We start from the raw sequence: 17,356 nt of genomic DNA, 5'->3' as shown, positions 1-17,356 counted from the left end.
ACTCTGATCTGACCTCTCCCCAAGAATTGGGAAAGAAGGCAGACAAATGGGTCAGAACAAGGGTGAACAGAAAAGTTCATACAGGGGGTGACAAAGATGGCAACAAGAAGAAGGATGGTAAGTCTTCTGACAAGGGTGGGGACAAATCTAAAAATGAGTCTTCATCAGGCCCACAAAAACACTCTGGTGGGGGTGGTGGGCCCAAATCCTCTTCTAATCAAAACAAGGAAAAGAAACCATGGTGCTATTTATGTAAAATAAAAGGCCATTGGACAACAGATCCCAGTTGTCCAAAGAAAGGCACCAAGCCTCCTACCACTACAACCCCTACTGCTACACCTAGTGTCCCTACTAATAGCTGTGGTGGTGGGAGCAAACCTACTAATAGCCAATCCAAGGGAGTAGCTGGGCTCACTATTGGTAACTTAGTTGGGGTTGGTCTTGTTAGGGAGACCACAGAGGCTATACTAGTCTCTGAGGGGGCTATTGATTTAGCCACCTTAGTTGCTTGTCCCCTTAATATGGATAAGTACAAGCAGCTACCCCTAATAAATGGTGTTGAGGTTCAGGCCTACAGGGACACTGGAGCCAGTGTGACTATGGTCATAGAGAAACTGGTCCACCCTGAACAACACCTACTTGGTCACCAGTACCAAGTAACCGATGCTCACAACAACACACTTAGCCACCCCATGGCTGTTGTAAATCTCAACTGGGGGGGGTTACTGGTCCAAAGAAAGTTGTGGTAGCTTCAGATTTACCTGTAGACTGTCTATTAGGGAATGATTTGGAGACATCAGATTGGTCAGATGTGGAGTTGGAGGCCCATGCAGCAATGCTGGGCATCCCAGGGCATATTTTTGCTTTGACAAGGGCTCAGGCCAAAAAGCAAAAAGGACAGGGAAGCTTGGATCCTGGAACAATGGACCAAGTGCTCCCTAAAGCTAGGGCTAGTAGAAGCAAACCACTTCCTACTATCCCTCCCTCTACAGTGGATTCAACTTCTGAGGAAGAAGAATTCCCTCCCTGTGCAGAACCTACTCCAGAGGAGCTTCAAGCAGACACTGCTGAACTTTTGGGTGAAGGGGGGCCTGCCAGGGAGGAGCTGAGTGTGGCACAGCAAACCTGTCCAACATTAGAGGGTCTCAGACAGCAAGCTGTCAAACAGGCTAATGGGGATGTCAGTGACTCTCACAGAGTTTACTGGGAGGACAACCTCTTGTACACTGAGGCAAGGGATCCTAAACCTGGAACTGCCAGGAGATTAGTGATCCCTCAGGAGTACAGAAAGTTCCTCCTAACTCTTGCACACGACATTCCCCTAGCTGGGCACCTGGGACAAATGAAAACTTGGGACAGACTGGTTCCATTTTTTCATTGGCCTAGGATGTCTGAGGACACAAAAGATTTTTGTAAGTCCTGTGAAACCTGTCAAGCCAGTGGCAAGACAGGTGGCACTCCAAAGGCACCCCTTATTCTACTGCCTGTGGTTGGGGTTCCCTTTGAAAGGGTAGGGGTTGACATAGTTGGCCCCCTTGACCCTCCTACTGCTTCAGGCAATAGGTTTATCTTGGTGGTAGTGGACCATGCCACAAGATATCCTGAAGCAATTCCTTTAAGGACCACTACAGCACCTGCAGTGGCAAAGGCCCTCCTAGGAATATTTTCTAGGGTGGGCTTCCCAAAGGAAGTAGTATCAGACAGGGGAAGCAATTTCATGTCTGCATACTTAAAGGCCATGTGGAAGGAGTGTGGTGTGACTTACAAGTTCACTACACCCTATCATCCACAAACAAATGGACTGGTGGAGAGATTTAATAAAACTCTCAAAGGCATGATTATGGGTCTCCCTGAAAAACTCCGCAGGAGATGGGATATCCTGTTACCATGCCTCCTTTTTGCCTACAGGGAGGTACCCCAGAAAGGAGTGGGCTTCAGCCCCTTTGAACTTCTTTTTGGACACCCTGTTAGGGGTCCACTCACACTTGTAAAGGAGGGTTGGGAACAACCTTTAAAAGCTCCTAAGCAGGATATTGTGGATTATGTACTTGGCCTCAGATCAAGGATGGCTGAGTATATGAAAAAGGCCAGTAAAAACCTTCAGGCCAGCCAAGAGCTCCAGAAGCAATGGCATGATCAGAAGGCTGTTTTGGTTCAGTACCAACCAGGGCAGAAAGTGTGGGTCTTGGAGCCTGTGGCCCCAAGAGCACTCCAAGATAAATGGAGTGGACCCCACATAATTGTTGAAAAGAAGGGTGAAGTCACCTACTTAGTTGACTTAGGCACTGCCAGGAGTCACCTTAGGGTGCTCCATGTCAATCGCCTGAAACCCTACTATGACAGGGCTGATCTCACCCTGCTCATGGCAACTGATGAGGGACAGGAAGAAGACAGTGATCCTCTACCTGATCTCTTCTCTTCCACAGAACAAGATGCTCTTGTGGAAGGTGTAGTTTTGTCTGATTGTCTTACTGCTGAGCAGAAAGACCATTGCATAAATCTCCTAGATCAATTCTCTGAACTCTTCTCTACTGTGCCAGGCACCACTTCTTGGTGTGAGCACACTATAGATACTGGAGACAGTTTACCTGTCAAAAGTAAGATCTATAGGCAGCCTGACCATGTCAGGGACTGCATAAAGCAAGAGGTGCAGAAAATGTTAGAGCTGGGAGTGGTTGAGCACTCTGAAAGTCCATGGGCTTCTCCTGTGGTACTTGTACCAAAACCCCATTCCAAAGATGGAAAGAAGGAAATGCGGTTTTGTGTAGACTATAGAGGCCTCAACCTTGTAACCAAAACTGATGCTCACCCTATACCCAGGGCAGATGAGCTCATAGATACACTGGCATCTGCCAAGTATCTAAGCACTTTTGATTTGACTGCTGGGTATTGGCAGATCAAATTGTCAGAAGATGCTAAACCTAAAACTGCATTTTCAACCATTGGAGGCCATTACCAATTTACAGTAATGCCTTTTGGTTTGAAAAATGCACCTGCCACTTTTCAAAGGTTGGTGAACACAGTCCTGCAAGGGCTGGAAGCTCTCAGTGCAGCATATTTGGACGATATAGCTCTCTTTAGCTCCAGCTGGGATGATCACCTGGTCCACCTATGGAAAGTTTTGGAGGCCCTGCAAAAGGCAGGCCTCACTATCAAGGCTTCAAAGTGCCAGATAGGGCAGGGGAAGGTGGTTTATCTGGGACACCTTGTTGGTGGGGAACAGATTGCACCACTTCAGGGGAAAATCCAAACAATTATTGATTGGATTCCCCCTACCACTCAGACTCAGGTGAGAGCCTTCCTAGGCCTCACTGGGTATTACAGGAGGTTCATTAGGAACTATGGCTCCATTGCAGCCCCTCTTAATGACCTCACATCCAAAAAGATGCCTAAAAAGGTATTGTGGACAGCTAACTGTCAGAAAGCTTTTGAGGAGCTGAAGCAGGCCATGTGCTCTGCACCTGTCCTGAAAAGCCCTTGTTACTCTAAACAATTCTATGTCCAAACTGATGCATCTGAATTAGGAGTAGGGGCAGTCCTATCACAACTTAATTCTGAGGGCCAGGATCAACCTGTTGCTTTTATTAGTAGGAGGTTGACCCCTAGAGAAAAGCGTTGGTCTGCCATTGAGAGGGAGGCCTTTGCTGTGGTCTGGGCTCTGAAGAAGTTGAGGCCATACCTCTTTGGCACTCACTTCATTGTTCAGATAGACCACAAACCTCTACTTTGGCTAAAACAAATGAAAGGTGAAAATCCTAAATTGTTGAGGTGGTCCATATCCCTACAGGGAATGGACTATACAGTGGAACATAGACCTGGGAGTAGCCACTCCAATGCAGGTGGACTCTCCAGATATTTCCACTTAGACAATGAAGACTCATCAGGTCATGGCTAGTCTTATTGTCCTTCGTTTGGGGGGGGGGGTTGTGTAGGAAAGTACCATCTTGCCTGGCATGTTACCCCCATTTTTCACTGTATATATGTTGTTTTAGTGTATGTGTCACTGGGACCCTGTTCACCAGGCCCCAGTGCTCATAATTGTGCCTGAATGTGTTACCTGTGTAGTGACTAACTGTCTCACTGAGGCTCTGCTAATCAGAACCTCAGTGGTTATGCTCTCTCATTTCTTTTAAATTGTCACTGACAGGCTAGTGACCAATTTTACCAATTTACATTGGCTTACTGGAACACCCTTATAATTCCCTAGTATATGGTACTGAGGTACCCAGGGTATTGGGGTTCCAGGAGATCCCTATGGGCTGCAGCATTTCTTTTGCCACCCATAGGGAGATCTGACAATTCTTACACAGGCCTGCCACTGCAGCCTGAGTGAAATAACGCACACGTTATTTCACAGCCATTTTACACTGCACTTAAGTAACTTATAAGTCACCTATATGTCTAACCTTTACCTAGTAAAGGTGCAAAGTTACTTAGTGTGAGGGCACCCTGGCACTAGCCAAGGTGCCCCCACATTGTTCAGGGCCAATTCCCCGGACTTTGTGAGTGCGGGGACACCATTACACGCATGCACTACATATAGGTCACTACCTATATGTAGCTTCACAATGGTAACTCCGAATATGGCCATGTAACATGTCTATGATCATGGAATTGCCCCCTCTATACCATCCTGGCATAGTTGGCACAATCCCATGATCCCAGTGGTCTGTAGCACAGACCCTGGTACTGCCAAACTGCCTTTCCCGGGGTTTCACTGCAGCTGCTGCTGCTGCCAACCCCTCAGACAGGCAGCTGCCCTCCTGGGGTCCAGCCAGGCCTGGCCCAGGATGGCAGAACAAAGGACTTCCTCTGAGAGAGGGTGTTACACCCTCTCCCTTTGGAAAATGGTTTGAAGGCAGGGGAGGAGTAGCCTCCCCCAGCCTCTGGAAATGCTTTCATGGGCACACGTGGTGCCCAATTCTGCATAAGCCAGTCTACACCGGTTCAGGGACCCCTTAGCCCTGCTCTGGCGCGAAACTGGACAAAGGAAAGGGTGAGTGACCACTCCCCTGACCTGTACCTCCCCTGGGAGGTGCCCAGAGCTCCTCCAGTGTGCTCCAGACCTCTGCCATCTTGGAAACAGAGGTGCTGCTGGCACACTGGACTGCTCTGAGTGGCCAGTGCCATCAGGTGACGTCAGAGACTCCTCCTGATAGGCTCCTTCAGGTGTTGCTAGCCTATCCTCTCTCCTAGGTGGCCATATTCGGAGTTACCATTGTGAAGCTACATATAGGTAGTGACCTATATGTAGTGCACGTGTGTAATGGTGTCCCCGCACTCACAAAGTCCGGGGAATTGGCCCTGAACAATGTGGGGGCACCTTGGCTAGTGCCAGGGTGCCCACACACTAAGTAACTTAGCACCCAACCTTTACTAGGTAAAGGTTAGACATATAGGTGACTTATAAGTTACTTTAGTGCAGTGTAAAATGGCTGTGAAATAACGTGGACGTTATTTCACTCAGGCTGCAGTGGCAGGCCTGTGTAAGAATTGTCAGAGCTCCCTATGGGTGGCAAAAGAAATGCTGCAGCCCATAGGGATCTCCTGGAACACCAATACCCTGGGTACCTCAGTACCATATACTAGGGAATTATAAGGGTGTTCCAGTAAGCCAATGTAAATTGGTAAAATTGGTCACTAGCCTGTTAGTGACAATTTGAAAGAAATGAGAGAGCATAACCACTGAGGTTCTGATTAGCAGAGCCTCAGTGAGACAGTTAGTCATAACACAGGTAACACATTCAGGCACACTTATGAGCACTGGGGCCCTGACTAGCAGGGTCCCAGTGACACATACAACTAAAACAACATATATACAGTGAAAAATGGGGGTAACATGCCAGGCAAGATGGTACTTTCCTACACAAAGCCACAGTCTCACAAGTCTCTACCGTGGGTGGGTTGCCCACTGTTCAATCCTGGGGAGTGCAAAGCCACAGTCTCACAAGTCTCTACAGTGGGTGGGTTGCCCACTGTTCAATCCTGGGGAGTGCAAAGCCACAGTCTCACAAGTGGATGACAGTCTCCACTGGTTCTGGAGGGGGCATGGTGCCCAGAGTGCTTCATCCTGCTAAGGACAGAGGTAGTGGATGGATCTCTCCACTGGTTCTGGAGGGGGCATGGTGCCCAGAGTGCTTCATCCTGCTAAGGACAGAGGTAGTGGGTGGATCTCTCCACTGGTTCTGGATGGGGCATGGTGCCCAGAGTGCTTCATCCTGCTAAGGACAGAGGTAGTGGATGACAGTCTCCACTGGTTCTGGAGGGGGCATGGTACCCAGAGCTCATCATTCACCCTGTGAAGGACTCAGTTGCGTCAGTGCCCCTGCCGCTCATGAGCTAGCCGTGCTTGAGACGGCAGTGCACTATTCAGCGGTGCTTGAGATGGCGGTGCCCTGTTCAGCGGTGCTTGAGGCGGTGGTGCCATGTTCAGCGGTGCTTGAGATGGTGGTGCCCTGTTCAGCGGTGCGTGAGGCGTCCCTGTTCAGCGGTGCTTGAGGCGGCGATGCCCTGTTCAGCGGTGCTTGAGGCTGCGGTGCCCTGTTCAGCGGTGCTTGAGGCGGTGGTGCCCTGTTCAGCGGTGCTCGAGATGGCGGTCTCCATTGCAGGGTCTAAGCTGCTGGCGGTTCTTCATGGCCCAGCGGGGCTTTTGCTGGCGGTCCTTCATGGCCCAGCGGGGCTTTTGCTGGCGGTCCTTCATGGCCCAGCGGGGCTTTTGCTGGCGGTCCTTCATGGCCCAGCGGGGCTAGTGCTGGCGGTCCTTCATGGCCCAGCTGGGCTGGTGCTGGCGGTGGCCTCCTGGGCAGCTGGGCTGGTGCTGCGGTGGCCTCCTGGGCAGCTGGGCTTGTGCTGGCCTCCTGGGCAGATGGGCTGGTGCTGGCGGTGGCCTCCAGGGCAGCTTGGCTGGTGCTGGCGGTGGCCTCCTGGGCAGCTGAGCTGGTGCTGGCGGTGGCCTCCTGGCACCTGGGCTGGTGGAGGCCTCCTGGGCAGCTGGGCTGGTGCTGGCGGTGACCCCCTGGGCAGCTGGGCTGGTGCTGGCCTCCTGGGCAGCTGGGCTAGTGCTGGCGGTGGCCTCCTGGGCAGCTGGGCTGATGCTGGTGGTGGCCTCCTGGGAAGGTGGGCTGGTGCTGGCGGTGGCCTCCTGGGCATCGGGGATGATGGCGGTCTTCTCTGCTGTGCTGCTCTTCCCAGACTTGCCGGGTTTCTTGTGGCCCTTCCCCACCTTGGAAGGTGTCACAGCTGACTCCACACTCCCACCTGTACCCCTGGGAGCAGCTTTGGTGGCTGGAGTCTTCCCCCTCTCCCGCCGGGCACTGAACAACTTCTGATGCTTCACAGGTGGTGGACTGTCTGTGCTGTGGCTCCGTGCCACACTGGCTGCCCTGGTGGTCGGTGCACTCCAGATTCCGGTGACTACACGCACCACTGGTCCCGGAGATGTTGTGGCTGAGGTGCTAGCTTGGGACCTATGAGACGGACGGGGTGGGGGAGGTGTGGGAAAGAGGTCAAGGTTCGACAGGAAACATTTTTTGGACACACTGGGACGGGTAGCTGGAGGGGGTTTGGGAGTGGAGGAAGAGGTGGTGGTTGTAGGAGGTGTACGTTTGGTGACTTTGGGTGAAGGTGCATGCGCTGGAGGCTGTCATGAGGTGGATGACTGTTGGGTGGGTGTGTGCCTGCGTTTGTGTATCTTGGGAGGGGGCGTCACAGACACACTGGGAGAGGACACAGGGGACGTGCGAATGGTAGTGGGGGTGGTGACTTCACGTGAGCGGGGTGTGGTCGTGGGTGTGCTGGAGAGGGACGTAGTGGCTGTAGAGGTAATGCATGCAGGTGTGAGTGTAGACGAGACTGGGAGGGAGGAGGGAAACGAGGAGGAGGGGTACACAGTGTAGGCAGTGGATGTTGGTGTGTCTGCATGTGTGTGATGCTTGCGTGAGTGCCTGTGGGATGTGTGGTGCTTATGTTTGCCTGAGCTTCCCTTGGGTGTTGAAGTGTGTGCATGTTGGCCTGTAGGTGTGCTTGGGATAGGCTGAGGTACAGGGGATTGGGTCGGGGTGGAGGAAGTTGGAGGGGGGAGGCTAGAGACGGGGACAATGGCTGCCATCAGTGCTGAGGCCAGAGTCTGAAAAGCTCGCTGAAGGGCCGCCTGACCAGAATGAATGCCCTCCAGGAATGCATTGGTTTGTTGCAACTGCCTCTCTACACCCTGGATGGCATTCAAAATGGTAGACTGCCCAACAGTGAGGGACCTGAGTAGGTCAATGGCCTCCTCACTGAGGGCAGCAGGGGTGACTGGGGCAGGGCCTGAGGTGCCTGGGGTGAAGGTGATGCCCACCCTCCTGGGTGAGCGGGCACGGGGCAAAGGCTGAGGGGCTGCAGGGAGGGCGGTGCTGGTAGGGGGGTGGCGGCTGTACCTGGAGATGCAGAGGGCACAGATGTTGCCGCCACCACAAGGAAGCTCCCATCAGAGGATGAGTCGGTGTTGCTCGTGTCAGCTCCTGTCCCCACTGTGGAGCTCCCCTTGCCCTCCGTCCCACTGGTGAATTCAGACTCCGTAGTGTCGCCCTCCAGGGCCATGTGGGATGCAGCTCCCTCGTGCTCCGGTGCCACTGCTCCTCCGGCTGATGATGCTAATGCACACAAGAACAGGGAGACCACAAAAATGGGGGGGAAGACAGAAGAAAGACATGTTGAGTGTATGCATTACCGCTACCGTTGGTGGACACGACAGACACAGAAGCCTCCTGCACTACGCCGCGCTCTTGGGCTCCACTGTTCAATTCCTGGGAAATGGCCTACAAGGCAATGGACGACATCTGCACACATAGATGACACAGGGTCATGACTAGGTGTACTTGGCACTCTACAGAGGTGGGCTGGGGTGCCACATGGCCTGCCTTACGGAGGGGCCTTGCCTACGGAACTCGCCCTGGCCTAGGGAAACCTACAGCCCACCTCCCCACCCAGACCCCTCCACTGCGCGCAAAGTCAGCAGAATGAGAGTGTACTCACCCCCTTGTGGCTGCTGTGATGCCCTCAAACTCCCATCCAACTCCGGGTAGGCCACCGCCAGGATCCTGAACATCAGGGGGGTCATGGTGCGACGGGCACCCCTCCCACGTTGGGAGGCCATCCCCAGCTGAGCCTCCACCGTCTTCTTGCTCCAGCGGCGAATGTCCTCCCATCTTTTCTGGCAGTGGGTGCTCCGTCTGTGGTAGACCCCCAGGGTCCGGACGTCCTTGGCGATGGCATGCCAAATATCTTTTTTCTGGTGGGCGCAGACCTACATGAAATGTACGGGGGAAAAAGAGAAGTTATCACCAACTGCACAGTCAAAGTGATTGGCCCCCATCCCTACCCTTGCCATGTGGCACATGCATTCACCGTCTTTCATGCACGCAGCACTCTCCCCCCTTCCTTTTTACATCCAGCCCTCTCCACACAGGCATAGCCCATACAACATGCTCCCTGTGTACTTACCTGTTTGTCTGGAGGACCGTAGAGTAGCGTGTACCGGGGGAGGACCCCATCCACGAGCTTCTCCAACTCCTCTGATGTGAAGGCAGGGGCCCTTTCCCCAGACACTCGATCCATTGTCTCTTCCAGACCGAGGTCACAGCAGCACTTGCAGTGTAGGTCCTCTCCTGTCGAAGATCAGGTATCGAGTGATTGAACAGATAGAAAATGGCGGTCACGTCAGCAGCGGTGCGTACCGTCACCGCCAACGTACATCGTCATTGGCTCCTGGGACCCATAGGGTCCAATGTTAACCAATGCAGCATTGTGCCACGGTCTTCGACCGCCTACCGCAACGGTGTACAACGCCAGCGCAGTTACCTCACATCCCATTGTCCCACTTTAGAGGGCAGGCAGCCGACATTTCAGGGCCCCACATGGCTTCATTTCCAACTGCGTCACACATACCTAGGCCTAGACTCAACACACATAGAGGCCACATTTTGTGTATGATTGGTATTCTGGGTAAACTGTGGGTACGTACCTCTGAGTTGTTTGACTCTGTGCTCGCTGTTGTCCTTCATAGGCACCGTCCGCTGGGACATGTGAGGAGATGGCGGCATCCTCCGGTGTACCGACCGTTGGTGGACCTGTCGACAGTGGAGGAGCGACATTTGATTATCACATACAGGCTTGACCGTGCCACAATCCAGGAACTGTGTACCCAGTTGGAGCCAGACCTGATGTCAGCAATCCGCCATCCCACAGGAATCCCCCCTCAAGTGCAGGTGCTGTCAGTGCTCCATTTCCTTGCAAGTGGGTCTTTTCAAACAACAGTGGCCATAGTATCAGGGATGTCCCAGCCTATGTTTTCCAACTTATTGTCCAGAGTGTTGTCTGCCCTTCTGAAACACATGCGGAGCTCCATCGTTTTCCCTCAGGTGGAGGATTTGCTTACAGTGAAAGGGGATTTCTATGCCCTGGGACACATCGCCAACATCATAGGTGCCATTGATGGGACCCATGTGGCTTTGGTCCCCCCCCACAGGAGTGAACAGGTGTACAGAAACCGGAAGAGTTATCATTCGATGAATGTACAGATGGTATGTTTGGCAGACCAGTACATCTCCCATGTGAATGCCAAGTTCCCTAGCTAAGTGCATTACGCCTACATCCTGCGGAATAGCAGCATCCCTTATGTGATGGGTCAACTCCAGAGGCACCATGTGTGGCTATTAGGTGAGCACCTGGAGGCAAGTCAGTGGAAATGGTTGTCTGGGGATATCCCTCCGGGTTAGTGCGTGTCTAACAGTTGTCCCTCACCATTTGCAGGTGACTCTGGTTACCCCAACCTGTCATGGCTACTGACCCCAGTGAGGAATCCCAGGACAAGGGCAGAGGAACGCTACAATGAGTCCCATGGGCGAACTAGGAGGGTGATTGTAGGAGGCTGGTCTGGCTTGTAGTGAGTACCAAGGGGTACGTACACCTTGCACCAGGTCCAGGTATCCCTTATTAGTGTAGAAGGGTGTCTAGCAGCTTAGGCTGATAGAAAAGGTAGCTTAGCAGAGCAGCTTAGGCTGAACTAGGAGGCGTGTAAAGCTCCTACTATACCACTGGTGTCATATGCACAATATCATAAGAAAACACAATACACAGATATACTAAAAATAAAGGTACTTTATTTTTATGACAATATGCCAAAAGTATCTCAGTGAGTACCCTCAGTATGAGGATAGCAAATATACACAAGATATATGTACACAATACCAAAAATATGCAGTAATAGCAAGAGAAAACAGTGCAAGCAATGTATAGTCACAATAGGTTGCAATGAGAGCACATAGGCACAGGGGCAACACAAACCATATACTCTAGAAGTGGAATGCGAACCACGAATGGACCCCAAACCTATGTGACCTTGTAGAGGGTCGCTGGGACTGTGAGGAAACAGTGAGGGTTAGAAAAATAGCCCACCCCAAGACCCTGAAAAGTGGGTGCAAAGTGCACCTAAGTTCCCCAAAGAGCACAGAAGTAGTGATAGGGGAATTCTGCAAGGAAGACCAACACCAGCAATGCAACAATGATGGATTTCCTGATGAGAGTACCTGTGGAACAAGGGGACCAAGTCCAAGAGTCACGATCAAGTCGGGAGTGGGCAGATGCCCAGGAAATGCCAGCTGTGGGTGCAAAGAAGCTGCCACTGGATGGTAGAAGCTGTGGATTCTGCAAGAACGACAAGGGCTAGAAACTTCCCCTTTGGAGGATGGATGTCCCACGTTGTGAAGAATCTTGCAGAGGTGTTTCCGTGCAAAAAGACCGCAAACAAGCCTTGCTAGCCGCAAGGGTCGCGGTTAGGGTTTTTGGATGCTGCTGTGGCCCAGGAGGGACCAGGATGTCACCAATTGCGTGAGGAGACAGAGGGGGCGTCCAGCAAGACAAAGAGCTTACTCAGAAGAAAGTAGCACCCGCAGAAGTGCCGGAACAGGCACTACAAAGAAGAGTGAACCGGAGCTCACCCGAAGTCACAAAGGAAGGTCCCACGACGCCGGAGGACAACTCAGGAGGTCGTGTACTGCAGGTCAGAGTGTCTGGGACCCAGGCTTGGCTGTGCACAAAGGAAATCCTGGAAGAGTGCACAGGAGCCGGAGCAGCTGCAAATCACGCGGTACCCAGCAATGCAGTCTAGCGTGGGGAGGCAAGGACTTACCTCCACCAAACTTGGACTGAAGAGTCACCGGACTGTGGGAGTCACTTGGACAGAGTTGCTGAGTTCAAGGGACCTCGCTCGTCGTGCTGAGAGGAGACCCAGAGGACCGGTGATGCAGTTCTTTGGTTCCTGCGGTTGCAGGGGGAAGATTCCATCGACCCACGGGAGATTTCTTCTGAGCTTCTAGTGCGGAGAGGAGGCAGACTACCCCCACAGCATGCACCACCAGGAAAACAGTCGAGAAGGCGGCCGGATCAGCGTTACAAGGTCATAGTAGTCGTCTTTGCTACTTTGTTGCAGTTTTGCAGGCTTCCAGAGCAGTCAGCGGTCGATTCCTTGGCAGAAGGTGAAGAGAGAGATGCAGAGGAACTCTGATGAGCTCTTGCATTCGTTATCTAAAGAATTCCCAAAAGCAGAGACCCTAAATAACCAGAAAAGGAGGTTTGGCTACTTAGGAGAGAGGATAGGCTAGCAACACCTGGAGGAGCCTATCAGAAGGAGTCTCTAACGTCACCTACTGGCACTGGCCACTCAGAGCAGTCCAGTGTGCCAGCAGCACCTCTGTTTCCAAGATGGCAGAGGTCTGGAGCACACTGGAGGAGCTCTGGGCACCTCCCAGGGGAGGTGCAGGTCAGGGGAGTGGTCACTCCCCTTTCCTTTGTCCAGTTTCGCGCCAGAGCAGGGCTGGGTGATCCCTGAACCGGTGTAGACTGGCTTATGCAGAAATGGGCACCATCTGTGCCCATGAAAGCATTTCCAGAGGCTGGGGGAGGCTACTCCGCCCCAGCCCTAACACCTTTTTCCAAAGGGAGAGGGTGTAACACCCTCTCTCTGAGGAAGTCCTTTGTTCTGCCTTCCTGGGCCAAGCCTGGCTGGACCCCAGGAGGGCAGAAACCTGTCTGAGGGGTTGGCAGCAGCAGCAGCTGCAGTGAAACCCCGGGAAAGGTAGTTTGGCAGTACCCGTGTCTGAGCTAGAGACTCGGGGGATCATGGAATTGTCTCCCCAATGCCAGAATGGCATTGGGGTGACAATTCCATGATCTTAGACATGTTACATGGCCATGTTCGGAGTTACCATTGTGACGATCTACATATGTCGTGACATATGTATAGTGCTCGCGTGTAATGGTGTCCCCGCACTCACAAAGTCCGGGGAATTTGCCCTGAACAATGTTGGGGCACCTTGGCTAGTGCCAAGGTGCCCACACACTAAGGCCCTCATTACGAGCCTGGCGGTCTATGACCGCCAGGCTCGCGGTTGGCGGGAGCACCGCCGACAGCCCGGCGGTGCCCCGCAGGGCATTCTGACCGCGGCGCTTTGGCCGCGGTCAGAAGAGGGAAACCGGACAGTGAAAATCGCGACGGGTGCTACTGCACCGGTCGCACACCTGCAACACCGCCGGCTCCATTCGGAGCCGGCTTCTGTGTTGCAGGCCCTTTCCCGCTGGGCCGGCGGGCGCTCCCTTGGCGGGTGCCCGCCGGCCCAGCGGGAAAGTCAGAATGGCCCCCGCGGTCTTTTGACCGCGGGGCTGACATTTGGCGGTTCCCGCCAGGTGGGCGGCGACCGCCGCCCGCCCGGGTCAGAATGACCCTCTTGGTCTCTAAGGTATTTTTGGCATTTGTGTCACCAAAAATAAAGTACCTTTATTTTTGTAACACTGAGGTGGTCATTATGACAGTGGCGGTGACTGTTAAAGTGGTGGTAATACCGCTAACAGGCTGGCGGTAATTACCGCTAAATTATGACCATGGCAGTGATAACTCCCATAGACAGCCAATGTATCACACCAACCGCCAGGGTGTTAACACTACTGACCACGGCGGCAGCCATCAACAGCCAGGCGGAAGACAAGGTGCTGCCCACCATATTATGACATAGCAAACCGCCATGATTTCCGTGGTGGTACCAACGCCATCAAAAGCCTGGCAGAAACAGAACACAGAAGATAAAAGACTCACCCTCAGAGACACAGAGAAAATCAACGCGGCCATGGAACTTTAAGCCTTCCCAATGCTCCTCTATGCCCTGCTCTACCTCGAACACTAACGCCGATGAAGTCGACGACGGTGAGTACAGCCGCCTAGCACACAAGGGAGGGAGGGAGGAAAAGGGGAGTGACACACACGCACAACACACACCATAAACACAACCAGCTACAGAGGATAATCAATCTCACAGGACCCATGTCATAATAATGCAAGAACAACATTTAGCTATAAGTGATGTTGTAATTTGATGCCAATAGCCACCATATTGTTCAAGAGAAATTTGACTAAATGTTCAGTAAGGGCCAATGGCCAGTCCAAAGTACAAAAGGCCCACATGGCCACAGGACACAGTCCAAGCCCCAACTTGTTCCCTGACGATATCCGCACTACACTGTGCAGGGGCATCATGTTGGAAATGGCCAGGCACCTCAAGGGGAAGCGGTGTTGCGGGCACCTCAGTTGAAATAGGGAACTTGCCCACTGGTTCTGGAAGGGGCTCCATGCCCATTATCCTTTGCTGGGGAGTGCAAGATCACAGTCACAGAGGTGGGGAACTTGCCCACTGGTTCTGGAGAGGGTTCCATGCCCATCATCCTTTGCTGGGGAATGCAAGGTCACAGCCTCTGAGGTGGGGAACTTGCCCACTGGTTCTGGAGGGGGCTCCATGCCCATCATCCTTTCCTAATGAGTGCAAGGTCACAGTCTCTGAGGGGGGGGGGGACTTGCCCACTGGTTCTGGAGGGGGCTCCTTGTACAACAGTCCCTGGAGGGTGGGCTACATGCCCTCTGCTGGACGTGAGGGCTGCTGTGTCCCAGCCGGAGGAGAGGGCTGCTGTGTCCCAATTGGAGGTGAGGGCTGCTTGCCCACTGCTGTTGGAGGGGAAACCCTGCCAGCCTCTACTGGAGATGAGGGCTCCTTGCCCACTGCTGTTGGAGGGGGCCTCTTGCCTCTATTAGTTGGTGAAATGGGAACCTTCCCTTTCTTGGGTGGTAGAGTGGGATCCTTCCCTTTCTTGGGTGGTGGAGGGGGCCTCTTGCCTCTATTAGTTGGTGAAATGGGAACCTTCCCTTTCTTGGGTGGTAGAGTGGGATCCTTCCCTCTCTTGGGTGGTGGAGTGGGATCCTTCCCTCTCTTGGGTGGTGGAGTGGGATACTTCCCTTTCTTGGGTGGTAGAGTGGGATCCTTCCCTTTCTTGGGTGGTGGAGTGGGATCCTTCCCTCTCTTGGGTGGTGGAGTGGGATCCTTCCCTCTGTTGGGTGGGGGAGTGGGATCCTTCCCTTTCCTGGCTGGGGGAGTGGGATCCTTTTCTTTCTTGGGTGGTTGTAGGAGGCTGGACTGGCTTGTAGTGAGTACCAAGGAGTACTTGCACCTTGCACCAGGCCCAGTTATCCCTTATTAGTGTATAGGGTGTCTAGCAGCTTAGGCTGATAGATAATGGTAGCTTAGCAAAGCAGCTCAGGCTGAACTAGGAGACGTGTGAAGCTACTACAGTACCACTTAGTGTCATATGCACAATATCATAAGAAAACACAATACACAGTTACAAAAAAAATAAAGGTACTTTATTTTTATGACAATATGCCAAAGTATCTTAGAGTGTACCCTCAGTGAGAGGATAGGAAATATACACAAGATATATATACACAATAGCAAAAATATGCAGTATAGTCTTAGAAAACAGTGCAAACAATGTATAGTTACAATAGGATGCACTGGGGAAACATAGGGATAGGGGCAACACAAACCATATACTCCAAAAGTGGAATGCGAACCACGAATGGACCCCAAACCTATGTGACCTTGTAGAGGGTCGCTGGGACTATTAGAAAATAGTGAGAGTTAGAAAAATAACCCTCCCCAAGACCCTGAAAAGTGAGTGCAAAGTGCACCAAAGTTCCCCTAAGGACAAAATAGTCGTGTTAGAGGGAAAATGCAAGGAAAACACAAATCAGCAATGCAACAACGATGGATTCCTGACTGAGGGTACCTGTGGAACAAGGGGACCAAGTCCAAAAGTCACAAGCAGCTCGGAGATGGGCAGATGCCCAAGAAATGCCAGCGGTTGGTGCAAAGAAGCTCTTACTAGGCTGAAGAACTGTGAATACTGCAGGAACGACAAGGGCTAGAGACTTCCCCTTTGGAGGATGGATCTCCCACGCCTTGGAGAGTCGTGCAGAAGTGTTTTCCCGCCGGATGGACGCCAACAAGCCTTGCTACACGCAAATCGTGCGTTTGGCGTTTTTGGACGCTGCTGGGGCCCAGGAGAGACCAGGAGGTCGCAAATTGGACCTGCAGAGAGAGGGGACGTCGAGCAAGACAAAGAGCCCTCACTGAAGCAGGTAGCACCCGGAGAAGTGCCAGAAACAGGCACTACGAGGATGCGTGAAACGGTGCTCGCCGAAGTTGCACAAAGGAGTCCCACGTCGCCGGAGACCAACTTAGAAAGTCGTGCAATGCAGGTTAGAGTGCCGTGGACCCAGGCTTGGCTGTGCACAAAGGATTTCCGCCGGAAGTGCACAGGGGCCGGAGTAGCTTGCAAAGTCGCGGTTCCCAGCAATGCAGCCCAGCGAGGTGAGGCAAGGACTTACCTCCACCAAACTTGGGCTGAAGAGTCACTGGACTGTGGGGGTCACTTGGACAGCATCGCTGGATTCGAGGGACCTCGCTCGTCGTGCTGAGAGGAGACCCAAGGGACCGGAAATGCAGCTTTTTGGTGCCTGCGGTTGCAGGGGGAAGATTCCGTCGACCCACGGGAGATTTCTTCGGAGCTTCTGGTGCAGAGAGGAGGCAGGCTACCCCCACAGCATGCACAAGCAGGAAAACAGTCGAGAAGGCGGCAGGATCAGCGTTACAGAGTTGCAGTAGTCGTCTTTGCTACTATGTTGCAGGTTTGCAGGCTTCCAGCGCGGTCAGCGGTCGATTCCTTATCAGAAGGTGAAGAGGGAGATGCAGAGGAACTCGGCTGAGCTCATGCATTCGTTATCTGAAGTTTCCCCAGAGACAGAGACCCTAAATAGCCAGAAAAGAGGGTTTGGCTACCTAGGAGAGAGGAAAGGCTACTAACACCTGAAGGAGCCTATCACAAGGAGTCTCTGACGTCACCTGGTGGCACTGGCCACTCAGAGCAGTCCAGTGTGCCAGCAGCACCTCTGTTTCCAAGATGGCAGAGGTCTGGAGCACACTGGAGGAGCTCTGGA

Source organism: Pleurodeles waltl, chromosome 5, assembly GCF_031143425.1.
Source record: "Pleurodeles waltl isolate 20211129_DDA chromosome 5, aPleWal1.hap1.20221129, whole genome shotgun sequence".
Lineage (NCBI taxonomy): Eukaryota > Metazoa > Chordata > Amphibia > Caudata > Salamandridae > Pleurodeles > Pleurodeles waltl.
Note: the sequence above shows the minus strand (reverse complement) of the source record.